We start from the raw sequence: 16,437 nt of genomic DNA, 5'->3' as shown, positions 1-16,437 counted from the left end.
CTCATCTGCAATAACTTACAGTTTTCTACACCAAATGGATTCTTTGTCTAAGTCATCTTGTATCATTCAGCAGTTACTCAACTTTGACAACTTTCCACACACCACAGCATCATCAGCAAACAACCACAGATTGCTGCCCATTATGTACAGCAGATCATTTACGCATATAGAAAGTAATATCAGTCCTATTACACTTCGTGGAGCACTCTCGGCGATACCCTTGTCTCCGATAAGCACTCATCCATATCCTTGTACCTTTCTTAAAGTTTGCAGAGGAATTTTTAGAAATCTAGAAATATTGAATCTGTCTGTTGTCCTTCATCCATAATTCCCAGTAGATCATATGAGGAAAGGGCAAGCTGAGTTTTCCACAAACAACAGCTTCTAAAAACGTGCTGATTTGTGGAAATAAGCTTTTCAATCCAAAGGCAATTGATGATATTTGACCCAGAATATGTTCAAGAATTCTGCAGCAAACTGATGTTAAGGATATTGGTCCATAATTTTATGGGTCCATTCCTTTACCTTTCTTATATTCAGGAGTCACCTCCACTTATTTTCAGAAGCTTCAGAATCTGCACTAGGTGAGAGATTTGCGATAAACGCAAGTTATGTAAAGGGAAAGTGCTGTAGATTACCCTTTGTAAAACGAAATTGGGATTCCGTCTGGACTTGATGACACATTTGTTTGCAACACCTTCAGTTTTTTCTCTCTATGCCAGGGATGCTTATTACTGTGTCATCCATACGGGACGGTGCGACGGTCAAATGTTGGTATGTTTGTATGGTTCTCAAGAATAAACGATTTCTTAAACACAAAATGTAAAACTTTGGATTTCAGTTTGTTATGTTCTGCTGCCACACCAGACTGGTCATTGAGTGACTGGATGGAAGCCTTAGACCTGCACAATGATTTTGTGTAGGACTAGAATTTTCTAGAGTTCACAGCCCAATATTTTGCTAAAGCTATGGCAGTGACAATACTGTAGTTTTCACAGACACAGGAATCTCTACTAATCTTTGCCTGTCATCATTTCTGCGTTTGGGTTTGAACTGGAAGTGCAACATCCTTTGCTGCTGTCCCCTCTTTATCAAGCACATGATATTAACTGTGGTGAATCTATACATCTACACAGCACTGCTTTATGTCGAAAGCAACTTAAATGAGTTCGAGACCAGAGAGAACATACATCCCCACAACACCAGAGGCAAACTGGACTTTGACATACCAAGACACAGACTCACAAAGACTGCAAACGCACACAAAATAATGAGTTTAAAACTCTTCAGTAAACTTCCAGCATCTGCTCGGTCACTGACCAATAATATTTTCAAACGTAAGGTTTATGACTGGCTTCTCAAACACCCATTTTATAAGATAACAGAATATTTTGAAATAAGCATTGACATTGGTATATAAGAATATTCCTAAAAGAAAAGGAATTAAATTGTAAAAACTTTACTGTAAAGTTATTGTTAATTGTATATTTTATGTTCAGACCTATTCCGCTGTAAGTGGTCAATGGTGAATAAACTGAATACTGAATACCGAAAGCATTTCCCTTATTTGTATACTTGTATGAGTCCAACATGCTTGAGCAGTATTCTAGGATGGGTCACATCAGTATTTTGTAAGCAATCTCCTTTGTAGACTCACTGAAGTCTGTTCACTGCATTAAGTGTGACTGAGCACATGTGATCATTCCATTACAAGTCCCTACAAACTATTACAGGCAAGTATTTGTACAAGTTGACTGATTCCAGTTGTGGTTTGCTGATATTGTAGTCATTTGCAGTACTGATTTGTTAAAATTTTACCATGAATCCGAAGTATGAGTTTTGTTGTTGGCTTGTCAGTAGTGGGTAACAGTGTGAGATTTGTTCAAAGGATTTTCATGGGGGGGAATGAAGTGGGGAAGCCAGTGGGCATAGTAGCGAGATCCTCTCCTCGAAATGTGGAATTTGTAGCAGAAATAAACACATAGAAGAACAAGAGGATAAATTCTGTGCCCTTCAGGTGCAGTTACAAGATGCAAAGGAGGAACTAGATAGGTCGAGGAGGGTGAAGGGCACTGGGGAATGGGAACTGGCAGTTGGTAAGTAGGCAGCTAGGAGGAGGAGATATTCATACAGATGTACTTTGCATATAACCAATAGATTTGACCAATTTGAGGCGTCGCAGCTAGGACGCAATTGCCAGTTTGTCTATTAAATCTTTCTTGTATGAGTGTATGTGGGCTCCAGTGTAAGCAGTCAGAATCTTATACGATCTGAAATGGGTGAGCTGTGTCCTGCAGATGTGCGTCATGACCATATGGCGTGACTGCAGCGTGTGAAAGTAGCGGAGAGGTGCTTACAGAGTAGTTACATTCTCTGGAACTATAAAAATTAATAACTGATGCAGAAATAGCCTGAGGAACTTCAGAGTAGGCACATAACCTTCTGTTGTGTGAAGGAACAATCTGTCAGAATCTGAAGTCAATAACTGTTATAATTTGGAAGTTACAAAAACAAAAACAAAAAAAGTAAAAAACGTAATTATCCGAACTTAAGAAACTAAATCAATATATATGTTAATAGTTCACCAACTGTGACTATTTGAAAAGAGATGATAACAACTTCAGTGTTTAGATTCAAATTTGGAAAGCTCTCATTTTAGAAAACCTTTTGTAATTTTGCTGTAGTAATAACTTTAAAAATTTCAAGTAGATACTTATGTTTTGTGTTAGGGTGAGTGTGAAAGAGAGTACTTGTGTGAGTGTATGTGGGACATTCGCCAATATTAAATTTTCAGTTTGTAATTCTCTATAGGAACTTGCTAGTGTTCCAGCTGTGTATCATGGGAACAAATGAACCAGTGGTTCCCCTACTAGTGGATGACGAATGTCCGAGCATGTTTGAGTATGTAAGAGACAGCCAGAACATTCAGGACTATATAGTTAAATTCGGGACGTAAAGTACAGCTTAAAGTTTATTTCATTTTATTTGTTTAACAAGAGAGTTTTGAGTTGCTTATTTTAATGACGTCAATGAGCTGAGAGCAGTGGTTGGTTCTTGCTAGATTTTGGCGCGACCCACGCCCTGAAAGTCAGTTCTGATTGGCCAATAAGAAGTGAGATGGTCTGCCACCTAACGCATGAGATAGAGGTGCTTGTAGAGGTAGAGAGAAGAAGGAGGTGGTGGACTAGCTATCGAAGGAGCTGGGCATGCTGAAAGTGTCCGCCGCATTATGTGTAAAATGAAGTGATATTGTGACTTCCGCGTTACGGTACGGTGATAAAGGTAGCTGGTGTTTACCATTAACTATTTGTGAAATTTTAAGAATCGAGAGATATTTTGTTCTGGAGAAAATCGCGTGTGTAAATTTTGAACAAAAGCGTGGTGGTACTAAGTAATTTTTTTTTTTTTTTTACTGAGTATTTATGGCGAGCAAAAACTTTTTTGAAAGACAACCACTGAATGCCAAGTGCAAAAGTAAATAGCAGTTTATTGACTGTGTTACTCTCGCAAATGATTTCGGAATTGGATAGGAAAAGTTCTGGCTGTTTGAGTGTGATTAGGACTGTGAACAGGAACTTTAATGATTTGAACACATGTGGGCTGATGATCTTGCTTAATAGTGATAAAAAAAATCCTAATGCAAGTTTAAAATGACCTTTGAACTTAGAAATTTGAATAGCAACCCATTTCCGATTTATTCTTTAGAGTTCACAAGACTATTTTCAGCTTTTCGTACTTATAGCGGCCTCCAATGTGTAGTTATCGAATCTTAGTTTCTTCAACACTGCTGTTCTGAGACCTATTAAGCAGCTGCAGTCAGGAGTTACGCGTGCAGATCTGCAGCAGTATCGAGGTAGGTGGACAATTTGTGTTGCAGAACTGACGTCGATGTGCGGAAGAGTGCTTTATGTCGCAAATTGTCAGAGTTGAGTGGAGAGGAGCCTCTTGTAGGTGTAAGTGTATGAAACGTGCAGCAGTCATCAGCAGTTAGGGAGCCTCAATCAGTTGCAAATTGCAACAGAAAGAAGAAGGTTCTGCTGCTAGGTAGTTTTCATGGCAGAGGTGCCGACCAGCAGTTGCAGGAAGTGTTGGGGAGTGAGTACCAGGTCACCAGCATCTGAACCCTAGTGCAGGGTTGCCTCAGGTGACTGTTAGCATAGGGGAGTTATGTAGGAATTTTATGGAAGAGGACCAGATAGTGATTGTGGGCGGAGTGGAGAAAATGGTGTAGGTGGTGACATGGTAAAGATAGCTACTCAAACTGGTGGCACTAATGTGTACTTTGTACAACTGTTTCAACGTCATGATCAGCCTCATCTTAATGTTGCTGTTAGTCATATTAACATCCCGTTGAAGAAGGCACTGTTGGCAGAGGGCATGGCTCACATTGCAGTGGTGCCAGTTGAGTCTATGAATAGACTGGGTTTCACTAGGCATGGCCTGCAGCTCAATAGGTATGGGAAGGGGAGGCTGACAAAGCTTATGGTGACAGTGTAGTGGGTGGTAGTGGGATCACTCATGGAAGAATTCCTGTAGTAGTTGCTGTTAGAGCTGCACCTTTTGTAGACTGAAGTCCACTGATAGATATCCCCGCATAAAGGAAGTCCCCCTAACAAAGGAATCACCTTCAGAGGAGGTCAGGTACTCAAGTAGAGAAGGAATTAACATATTTCATCAAAATATAGGAGGTATTAGAGGTAAAGTTAGAGAACTGCTTACAGATGATGATGCTGACACTATTGGTATATCGGAGCACCACTTAAATAATTTGACAATTGAGAGGCATCCTTTACCAGGATACAGATTAGCTGGCTGCTTTTCAAGGACTTGCTTGCGGGGTGTCAGAGTGGCCGTGTATATAAAAAACAGTATTCCATTTAAGTCTATAGACATATCATGGCACTGAACTGAACAGATATTTTTGAATGTTGTGCAGGGGCAGTTTTATTTGGTGAAACTAAACTTCTAATTGTTGTCGTTTATAGGTCCCCTAACTCTGACTTCAGAGCATTTCTGCTCAAGCTAGAGAGGGTTCTTGCTTCACTTTATAGGAAGTACCAACAATTAGTTATATGTGGTGACTTCAATATTAATTTTGTATGTGATAGTGCCAGAAAAAGAATTTTGTTAAGATCTCCTAAACTCATATGATCTGATGCAGACTTTTTTTCCAACCAAGGTGTAGGGGCACAGCCATAAACAATATTTTTATTCATTCTTCATTACTAGATGAGCATTCTGTGAGTAAAATGGTTATGACAAAGCTAGAAAGTTTTTACTACCCCCCGTTTTTCCATCTGCCTCCTTAAATTCGTTTTTTCACTTTTAACTAATACATACGTGTTATCTTCATTTGCATGAAAGAGAAAGGTTGGCCCTCAGTTTGGAAGAATATAACAACCAGATTTAATTTTGTGCACAGTTCTATGTATGTAATTGATTTTCTAATTTATTTCGACTATTTCTAGTTAGTATCTTTTGTTATAGGGTGAAATCAGTAATTGCTTTGTAACTTAGATTCTGTTGTTGACTTATAAGCAAGTATAAATTCTATAATAATTATAAACGTTTAGAAGATAAAACACTAGCATACTTTAAATATTTATTTGGCTCAATTTAAAAACATGCCAGCCCTTAATTAATTCCAAAGTAATTAACAGTTTTGTCAAAAGTATTGTTTACATAATGATACATGTTAATTTCATCATTTACATCAATATTTTGGTCTAACCCTTGTAGTAGAGGGGACTGTTGAAAGGAACATTTTTTTATGTTTTCAGTTAATCTAATGAGTTAAATTTTAATTGTAATGTCTGTAGATTTAACTTTGAACAATGTGTAGTTTCAGCAACTATTATTGTGAGGATCTATAAGGGCCTGATTTATGGTCCAGAGACAGTCAGTCCAAGCCCGAGTTTCAGACGAGGAACCTGTGTTGGTTAGAACAATAACAATGTTTCAACTTAACTGTGAAATAAGTGTTACACAATTAGGCCATGTGTTTTAACAATGACAGTATCTACTTAGTATGTACGTTTCTATTCTGGATAGATGTTCAACAGCAAACTATTATAGCAGTATGCGGAAGTTTGCCTAAAAACTATTAATGAGGCTTATGGAAAGTTAAAACAATAGTGCACTGGTCATATACAACTGTGTATTATTAGGGGGTTGTGAACAGTGAAAGTATATTACTGTGAAACGCAAATGTGCATCTGTTGGCTACATCATTTAAAGTAGTCAGTGTTGTACTTCCACAACCCATTTTTCAGCCAATGTAGCAACGCAGTTCGTCAACACTGAGGACAACAAATAAAGAAATAAAGTGGACAGAATCATCACACTGTGAACTGCTTTTCAAACCATGATGCACAAATTTTAGCACTAAAAGGTTTTTGTACTCAAACTAATGTTATGCATATAATTAAAAAATATGTAGGAAAGCTAATCCAATGGAAATAGAGAGTGTTTTAAACATTGTTAAGGAACAAGAGTGTCAGGATGTTTATCGTGCAGATAACAGATGACAAATATAATGCTTTTCTTAAAACATTTCTCATGCTCTTTGAAAATTGCTTTCCATTAAAACGTTCTAAACAGCGTACTAGCAGCAAAAGACAGCCTGGGTGGCTGATTACTGGGATAGGGATATCATGTAAAACAGAGTGCAAATTATATCAAAATGTTATAAGTCATCGCAATGAAGCTACAGTAGCCCATTACAAACAGTACTGTAAGGTACTTAAAATGTTATTAGGAAGGCAAAGAGTATGCAGTGCACAAATAGAATAGCTAATTCACAGGATAAAATTAAAACCATTTGGTCAGTTGTGAAGGAAGTGTCCAGTTAGTAGCATGAGGTTGATAATATAGAGTCAGTTCATAACAAAATATTTCTGTTACCGGTAAATCAGATATATGTGCAGTATTTAACAATCATTTTACGAGCATTGCTGGTGAATTAAATAAAAATTCAGCTTCTACAGGGAATCATATAATTCACTTGGTAAATGCCTTTCTGAAATTGATGTCTGAAATAATCCTCTGCAATACAGACAAGGCAGAGACTGAGTCAATAATTAAATCACTTAAGACTAAGGACTCTCATGGATATGATGGAGTGCCTAGCAGAATATTAAAGTAATGTGCTGCACGTTAGCTCTGTACTTAGCCATATTTGTAATTTTTCCTTTAAGAATGGTGAGTTTCCTGAACAATTAAAGTGCTCAGTAGTAAAGACGCTTTATAAAAAGGGAGAAAGGGATAATGTAGACAATTTTAGATCTATTTTGATGCCATGAGTGTTTGCTAAACTTATTGAAAAGGCTGTGTATGTAAGGATAACAGATCATTTTATTCCACATAATTTGCTATCAGATGTACAATTTGGCTTTAGAAATGGTTTAACAACTGAAAACAGACAGCAAAAGGTCAATGTTCACAGTGTTGAGAATGGCTGTGATGTGGGGTCTCAGTGGGGTATGGTCAAATGGGGGGGGGGGGGGGGGGTGTGCACCAGGTATTTTTGTGTTTAGGCCACTCCTGTTCCTTATTTATATAAATGATATGCCCTCCAGTATTATAGGTAATTCAAAAATATGGTAGTAAAGGATCTTGTGTGCAACATTGTCACTGTTTCAAATAATGCAGTTCATGACATAAGTTCATGGCTTGTAGAAAATAAATGACAGTAAGACTCGGGTTTTACAGTTTCTAAAAGATAATTTGACAAAACCCAATGTTTTGATTTCACAGAATGGGCATATGATTAGTGAAACTGAACAGTTCACATTTCAATGTGTTCAGATAGACAGTAAACTGTCATGGGAAGCCCATGTTCAGGATCTTGTTCAGAGACTTAATGCTGCCATTTTTGCTGTTCAAACAGTATCTGAACTGAGTAATAGTTCGACATGAAAAGTAATCTACTTTGATTGTTTTCATTCACTTATGTCATACGATGGTATATTTTGGGGTATTCTGAAAGGTTATTTTTGTCCCGGAAACTGGCAGTTCATGCAATAAGTAATTTAAGTTCACGAGTCTTTCATTGACCTCTGCTCACTAGTCTGGGTGTTCTGACATTGGTCTCTGTCGTTTCTTGTTAATAATATCAGCTTATTCCCAAGAATTAGCAACTTTTGCTCAGTTAATACTAGGCAGAAATCCAATCTGCATTTGGATCGCACTTCCTTGACTCTTATGAAGAAAGGTGTGCAGTATACTGCTGCATCCATTTTCAATAAGCTACCACAAGAATTCAAAAACCTTAGCAATAATCTACGTGCTTTCAAATCGAAACTGAAGAGTTTCTTCATCACTTCTTCTATACTGTTGAGAATTTCCTCGAAAAATTGAGCTGATTCCTATGTTGTATGGTTCATTGCATTTATTTAAACTTACACCTTGTGTTTTTTCCGGTTCATAAACATTTTATTTTATCTGTTATTACTTTAAACTAGATGTGTAAAATAAAAAATAAAAAAAATTATACCATGTCTTACTTTTCATTTCTTTTTCTGAACTGCACAGTTTTACATTTCTGAACATTTAAAGCAGGTTGCCGATCTCTGCACCACTTTGAATTCTTATCAGCATCTGACTGATTATTTATGCAGCTTTCTGAAGACAGTACTTCATTATAGATAACTGCATCATCTGTGAAATATGATGTAGTTAATCTTTGGAAGACATGTAATATTACACGCATTTGTTGCGTTTTCATAATTTGCTTGTTCGTAACAACAATGGAGAATTACTGTAGCTGCGATGGGTGCAAAGAGAAATACACAAAAGGAGAAAAATTTGGTGTTGTATGAGTACTTCGAGTTGCTGATACTGTACTGTACTGTTTTGGTTGCATTTTGAATAAATATGTTAAATCTATTATTGTGTGTGCAAAATCTCTATGACTGATGAGCAAAGTCTTTGGTCAACTGCAGTGGTCATCTCTTGGTATTCATACATTTATAATGCAAGAAAGACACAACTCGAAAGGAAAAAGACTGGTATACATTTCTGATAGCTCACATTTGCATAATTTATGGTCACTTTGTTGTTTGAAGCTGAAATATACTTCTTGTGTAGTATTTATAATGCTTAGCAAACACGCTCACAACGCTTAAACAGCCGAAAACGGTGCAGTGCACAAACATTGATAGCACGTAAAAAACATTTCGAACTATCGTTAAGGAATCTAACACTGATATATCAGGGAACTGTTACCTACAGAGTTCCCAAGGCGCTCACCCTCAAGTGGCATGCTCACACCAGTCCAACCCGTAACACATGCAAGACACTGCTGGCCATGCAAACGTGTTCACCTAGGCACCGCCGTTGCTGGTGCAATGAGGCGTAGCCACGAGTTATTTACCTAGTGACTCTCCATCGTAGACACAGCTACAAGGTTGTCAATTTTATACTGATGTCTCATGTCTGTGTAAATAACAGCGAAGTCTCCCTCCGGATGTGCTACAGAAATCTTTAGCATTGATTCCCAGAATAACACAGGATGCATTCCTCCTAGTGATCCTAACGGGACAGCCCATCCAACATGCGGGATACCTCTGACCTTGCACGTGTTTACCTAGCCACCGTGCATATTTAACAAGGGAACCTCCCCATCGCACCCCCCTCAGATTTAGTTATAACTTGGCACAGTGGATAGGCCTTGAAAAACTGAACACAGATCAATCGAGAAAACAGGAAGAAGTTGTGTGGAACTATGAAAAAAATAAGCAAAATATACAAACTGAGTAGTCCATGCGCAAGATAGACAACATCAAGGACGGCGAAGGCTCAGGAGCGACGTGGTCCCATGGTTAATGTGAGCAACTGCGGAACGAGCGGTCCTTGGTTCAAGTCTTCCCTCGAGTGAAAAGTTTACTTTCTCTATTTTCGCAAAGCTATGATCTGTCCGTTCGTTCATTGACGTCTCCATTCACTGTAATAAGTTTAGTGTCTGTGTTTTGTGACCGCACCGCAAAACCGTGCAATTAGTAAACGAAAGGACGTGCCTCTCCAATGGGAACCAAAAAGATTTGATCGCAAGGTCATAGGTCAACCGATTCCTCCACAGGAAAACACGTCTGATATATTCTATACGACACTGGTGACGGCATGTGCAACACATGACAGGAATATGTTGTCGACCCACGTAACTTGTACACTTGGCGAATGGGACAAAAAGATTCTTCTACCTTGCTCGATTTAGGTTTTCTTGTGGATGTGATAATCACTCCCGAAAATGTGATGACAGACACATAATAATTGTCTGAAAATAAAAAATTAAACTTTTCGCTCGATGGAAAACTTGAACCAAGGACCTCTCACTCCGTAGCTTCTCACACTAACCACGGGACCACGGTGCTCCTGAGCTTACACTCTCCTTGATGTTGACTATCTTCAACATGGACTACTCAGTTTGTATATTTGGCTTATTTTTTTCATAGTTCCACACAACTTCTTCCTGTTTTCTCAATTGATCAGTGTTCAGTTTTTCAAGGCCTATCCACTGTGCCATCTTATAACTAAATCTGAGGGGGGTGCGATGGGGAGGTTCGCTTGTAAGAGTGCAGTGCTGGCCTAATTGTTGAGCGAGCTGTTGCCCTAGTTACTCAACCGCGCAGATGCAGCTAAAAGGTTGTAAGTGCTATACTGACGTCTCACGTGTATGTAAATAAGAGCCAAGTCTCCCTCTTGGAAAACGTAAAGTGTCGCAGAAATAGTTAACTGTCACTCTTGTCGTTGTAGGAGCTTTAGTGATGTCTCAGTTCATCTGCATGGAATTTCTTCCCCTAACACGATCTATTTACGAAAATAGTCCACCGAATGCACTCTTTCTGATGGTCCTAACGAGGCATCCCGAGCTACCCTTCCTGGAAACCATAACGTCCTGCTTTCAACATAGTCTCAGAAACGGTAAACGATCTCACCACTAAAAGCCTTCATCATGTATGTGCATGCTTGCGAAAACACCATTAGTTATAAAAGCTTCTTGTTTTTTGGAAAAAGAGCACAAACTAAGCACACACGAGAAAATCAGAACAAACACACTTACAGAATTCGAAGCACTGTCCTGCAGAAGAGAAAAATGGCTGGGTGTTCTATAGCTGCTGGAGATGTCCTAAGGCCACAATGGTAGATGGGGAACAGCATCCCACCATAGATACATTGCCCCCATCTTGTTCAGACCAGGCTATAGAGGCTCCTATGTAACAGCACAAAGGATGTCTTGTGAATGAGTGGAGCATTCTGACTAACTCTTACTTCATTTACCTGCACAATTACTGATGCTGACAGTGTGGGAGCACTGTCTGCCTTTTTTTCTGCAGACAAGGCTTTCAGTGGCAAAACTATTTTGTACATGTCTTCTTATTGCACTGACAGTTAAACTCTTCAAAAGTGGTCTACAAGTCGTCAAGTATAGAAAGACACTTCCTCCATTACACTGCTCTGCCACTGACGACGGGAGCTTGAATATTTCAGCGTGAAACCGATCTCCACCCTGGCTATGTATCACCACATACCGTTTCGATGTAGTAAACATACAATTCGTACACTGTGCCAAACAAAATCACCACCTCTGCATCCTGCATATAAGCTATCGACCATCGGACACTTGTACATATACCGCGAAGACTGTTGTACAAAGGCTGAGTCAGTTGTCCTTGACACAAAGGCGTTATGTTTCTGGCCCCGACCTGCTTGTGTGCTTGCTTCCTACATTCATCTCCAGACTCTGGGATTACAAGAAGATATGTATTTTCACATGGTTTACCAGAATATCATACCATTCTTGCGATACTTCTCGATATCGAGCACATACCAGTTTGCTAGTGATCGCTTGCACAGCATCATTCCAAAGATATAGACTGGAAATCATTTCTGTCGAAAACCGAAACTTTAGCGAGGTGCAGCGTACTGTAAATCACTGAGTAACTAGAAACATATCTCGTCTGCGAAGATCTTTACGTGAAAACTCGAAAAACTAGAGGAAACTGATATTTCCACTCGCTTATACCGATGTGGGTGGTATAACAGATTACAAATCATCCTTACAATTTACAAAGTCAACTAAGGAGTTTCTCATGTCACCAGAAAACGTGTCTTCCATCTGCCTTTCACCTGCTAGATGAACACACCACAATCAATGTTCTCTCAACTAAATAAAGGCATAAAATGTGTAGAAGCAGTCAATTGGACAATTTACATGGGAGGGAATAATGGTCGAACTCAAACACACGTCCATATTGAATCTTCTCAAAATTTTCGCAGGGAACTCACGTGATCACAAAGGCTGTCCAACACATACTGAGTATTAGTTCGCTATTCAGCCATCTAGAGGACGACACAGTTTGATCAGCTACATTCCTGTACAACAAAAGGTCTTTCCATTCGGAGAGCTCCTGCCGTTAACCGGAAACGTGAATCATTCCCATCACAGGCCGCTGCCGCCATGCGCCACGCTTCCCCACGTGGAATCCTCCTTGGAAACTGGCTACAGATATATTTGATCACTATACTGACAGTTAAATATTACGATTGCGGTGTCAATTGGTCAACATTCAACAATGAGCGAAGTATCGGAAATACACCCTGCTGTCGGCTGTGGCTCTGGTAAGAGAAATATATGTACCATTCTTATGACTTGACATACTTTTCCAAGTAAAAAAAAAAAAAAAAAAAAAAAAAAAAAACTTCTCTTCCCTTTGTTATCGCAGTATCACACACACAAATACACATACACATACTTCATAAGTCTGATGCTGAAGGCGAACCTGTCATGCATCCCCTACTGCTAAGTACAATACTTCGCCAATAACTGAATGCTGACGATACGAAACAATACTGAGCGAAAATCAGTGACTTGTGGACATGTAAAATAAGATTTTCCTGCGAGTAGTACTAATGTGTCTTAGAAAGAGAGGTGTAATCGTCTTACAGGCTGCCAGATTTTAAAAACACGATCGCGACGCCCATATTACTATCATAATCGATCTTGGTTCTACAGGTTCTCACAAGATTCTCTAACGATATCCATGTTAAAAACTATGCAAGCCTTATAAATCGAGGTATGGCATTACCTCTGAATGAAGTTGTTTTTCCAGACAAATAACACGACACTGAATATAGACAGCGATCACCTGAGTGTATATTATCATACCAAGAGTGCAGTTACATGTCACCGACGGTGTAAGCTGCAGCGGGACTTTGAATTTCGCCGCGCTACACTCATTCCCTCAGATATAAATTATACCGTCGCAGCGGTATGAGCGCTCGAGGGCAGAGAAAATATATAAGAAAATGAAGGTACTAAAATTGTAACTCTTTTGTTTTCTATCCGTCTTTTGTCTCTTGAGAGCGGAAGCTTAACTTACTTATTAGCTAGTCTTGGTCTGCTTAAGACGAAAAACAACTTATTGTTGTGCAGACGTATTGTGGAAATTTGTATGAAATTCAGAAGAAGGAAGCAGCAACATAAAATACATTGCATTTAATATCAAGACGATTTTGATTTGTAGAAATTAGTGATTCCTGGACGATTGCAAGATTTCGGAGCAGCTACTACTTTTCACGTAGAAATGAAGTAGAAGATTTTTGAAGGCCTGGACGCCGCACGAAAGAAGACATGTTAACATGGTAAAGAATGAACTCTTATCTACGCCATTTCCCCCTGTCAATCACATTTTGTTATTCTATGTTCTCTTTCAATAATATTTGTAGTGGAAATTGGTTTGACTTTTGCTCAGAAACGCCACAAGGACCACCCCAACAATAGCTTTTCTGTAATACGAAGTCCGATTTACATTTCATTCTTCCCCTTTTTCACGGTCATTAACGATTTTAAAACCCCCTTTTTATTCACGATTTCTTCTCTTCTCTTTTCCTTTTTTATTAACCACTACAAAGCTCGTAATAAAATCACCGAATTTAGAAAGTGATTCGGCTAAGGAGCATGGTATGAAGCCAGTATTTGCAATTCCCTCACGTTAGCACTAGATATTTCTCCAGTATTTGTAATGCATTCCGTCTTGATGCCATGTCAGAGGTTCTGCAATATATCCACTGGGTTATAGGCAATGGATGGTTGATGATAATCACACACAGAAGATGCTGTGCTGATTGAAGTCGTAAGAAGTGTACACAGGTTTTTCAGATCTTTAGTGTTACACTCTCTGGTAGAAATGCTGTCTGCTATTTGGAATCAATTCTTTCCATTCACCCACGTACCTGCGATGGATCCTATGGAGAAGTCCTTTAATGATTACAGCCACTACCGAATCATATTCATGGCACTCTCATATCTCGAAACGAGTCGCGTTTTTCGAACCTGTCAGCTATAGTAAAATTTTAGATACTACCTATGCATTTTGCAACTGCCTCTCAGACTCTGCGCTACCATCCCTGCAGCTTTGCGCATACGATCGTTCTAATTTAAGTCGGAACCAAGTAGAAGTCAGGGAAAGATATATCTACCACCTTCAGCAAACCCGTGTAGAAACAGGCTAAGCTGAGTTAGTGCAGCAGGACTGTGTTTCGACCATTCAATGGAAATGATAACAAGTTGTCGTAGCTCCACCAACTGTGCATGATGTGTAAGGTCAGTGCCAAACGAAGCCCACTCCTGCAACATGAGGTAGTATAAAAGACAGTACGGTAACTGCGAGAAGGATGAGAAGTCTCCTAGTGCATTGTGGTGTGTCTCCAAACTACATACAGGTATTGCAGTCCGAAGCAGATTGCATCCCTCAGGGCCTAATCACATCTATCACCCCAACACGCTATCGTTGTCATTCTGTGCCATCCTACAGAGAAAAATTGCGAACTATGAAGGCTCCGCTAACTTCATCTGATAGAGAACTCGATAAAACTCCACCTCTCTCTCCCAGTATATCGAAAACAAATACCATATGTGTGCTGGAATCGAGCACATGTGGGTATCCTATTAAATATGCAGGCATTGATCGATGGAGCAGGCGGCCAGTGAGTACAATCTCAGCACAGACCAGTAGAAAGTCTCAACGCCAGTACTGTAGGAGAAGGAGGAGGATGATCATATGCTACAGACCATACTGTCAGTCGCAAGAGAGGCTCCCTGTGTTGTTGTTTGAAACGCTGCTTTTTCTGCTGTAACACACTTTGTACACAGTCATACATTCTGTTTTTACCGCCACGACTTCGAGGTCTGTGTCAGGTTCTAAACTGACATTAAACACATTCAGATCCATTGCCTCTCACAAAAAACTATATGTTGCACGGTGTAAATCATGTTGTTGCTGCTGCTGCTACCACAACACACATACACACACACACACACACACACACACACACACACACACACAAACAAACACACACACACACACACACACACACACACACACACACACACACACACTGGGTGATTTTAAATAAAAGACAGTCACAACATAAGAAAACTAGAAGAGTTTCGCAGCATTTCCAAATTGCTGTCCAAAGGTGAAATGGCTTGGTTCAAATGGCTCTGAGCACTATGGGACTTAACATCTGAGGTCATCAGTCCCCTAGAATTTAGAATTACTTAAACCTAACTAATCTAAGGACACCACACACATCCATGCCCGAGGCTGGATTCGAACCTGCGACCGCAGCGGTCTCACAGTTCCAGACTGTAGCGCCTAGAACTGCACGGCCACTGAGGCTGGCTGTCCGAAGGTGATTGACGACCTCTACATTTAAACTCATCTGTCACAGTGACAGGATAGCTGATGTGCGTGGGATTAGCCGAGTGGTCTAAGGCGCTGCAGTTATGGACTGTGCGGCTAGTCATGGCGGAGGTTCGAGTCCTCCCTCGGGCATGGGGGTGTGTGTTTGTCCTTAGGATAATTTAGGTTAAGTAGTGTGTAAGCTTAGGGACTGATGACCTTAGCAGTTAAGTCCCATACGATTTCACACACATTTCAACATTTTTTGATAGCTGATGACTCTGTGTTGTGTTTTGATTGGTACCTGATATTGCAGTCATGTATGCAGTCACTGTTTCGGTGCTAGCCATTCACAGCAGGTGTTGCCCCTCCACCAAGACTCTCTCTCCATATCAAACAAGTGATGTCAGTCAATGATTATGTGGTAATCAACAGCGTACCAGTGGATGGATAGGATGGAAAAGACACCGTCGATATACTGTAATAATAAGCATCACGGTTGATAGTGCTAACAATTTTAGCAATTTTACAGTAATTTCGACACAGACCAATGATGCGACTGCATGCTTCCCAATTTCAGTATCATTGCAAAACTGCCCCCTCCTATACTTTGTACCATTGCGAATGTAGATACATGACTGTGCATTACGTCGATTCATTGTTAATTCTCAAACATAAACATCATTAAAGTATACCAGACAGCCATCTACTTATTTCTAGCGCCCCCAGCATAGTGCTTAATTTACGATCTGTC

Source organism: Schistocerca cancellata, chromosome 11, assembly GCF_023864275.1.
Source record: "Schistocerca cancellata isolate TAMUIC-IGC-003103 chromosome 11, iqSchCanc2.1, whole genome shotgun sequence".
Taxonomy (NCBI): Eukaryota; Metazoa; Arthropoda; class Insecta; order Orthoptera; family Acrididae; genus Schistocerca; species Schistocerca cancellata.
The sequence above is the reverse complement of the archived record's forward strand: the minus strand, read 5'-3'. Positions refer to the sequence as shown.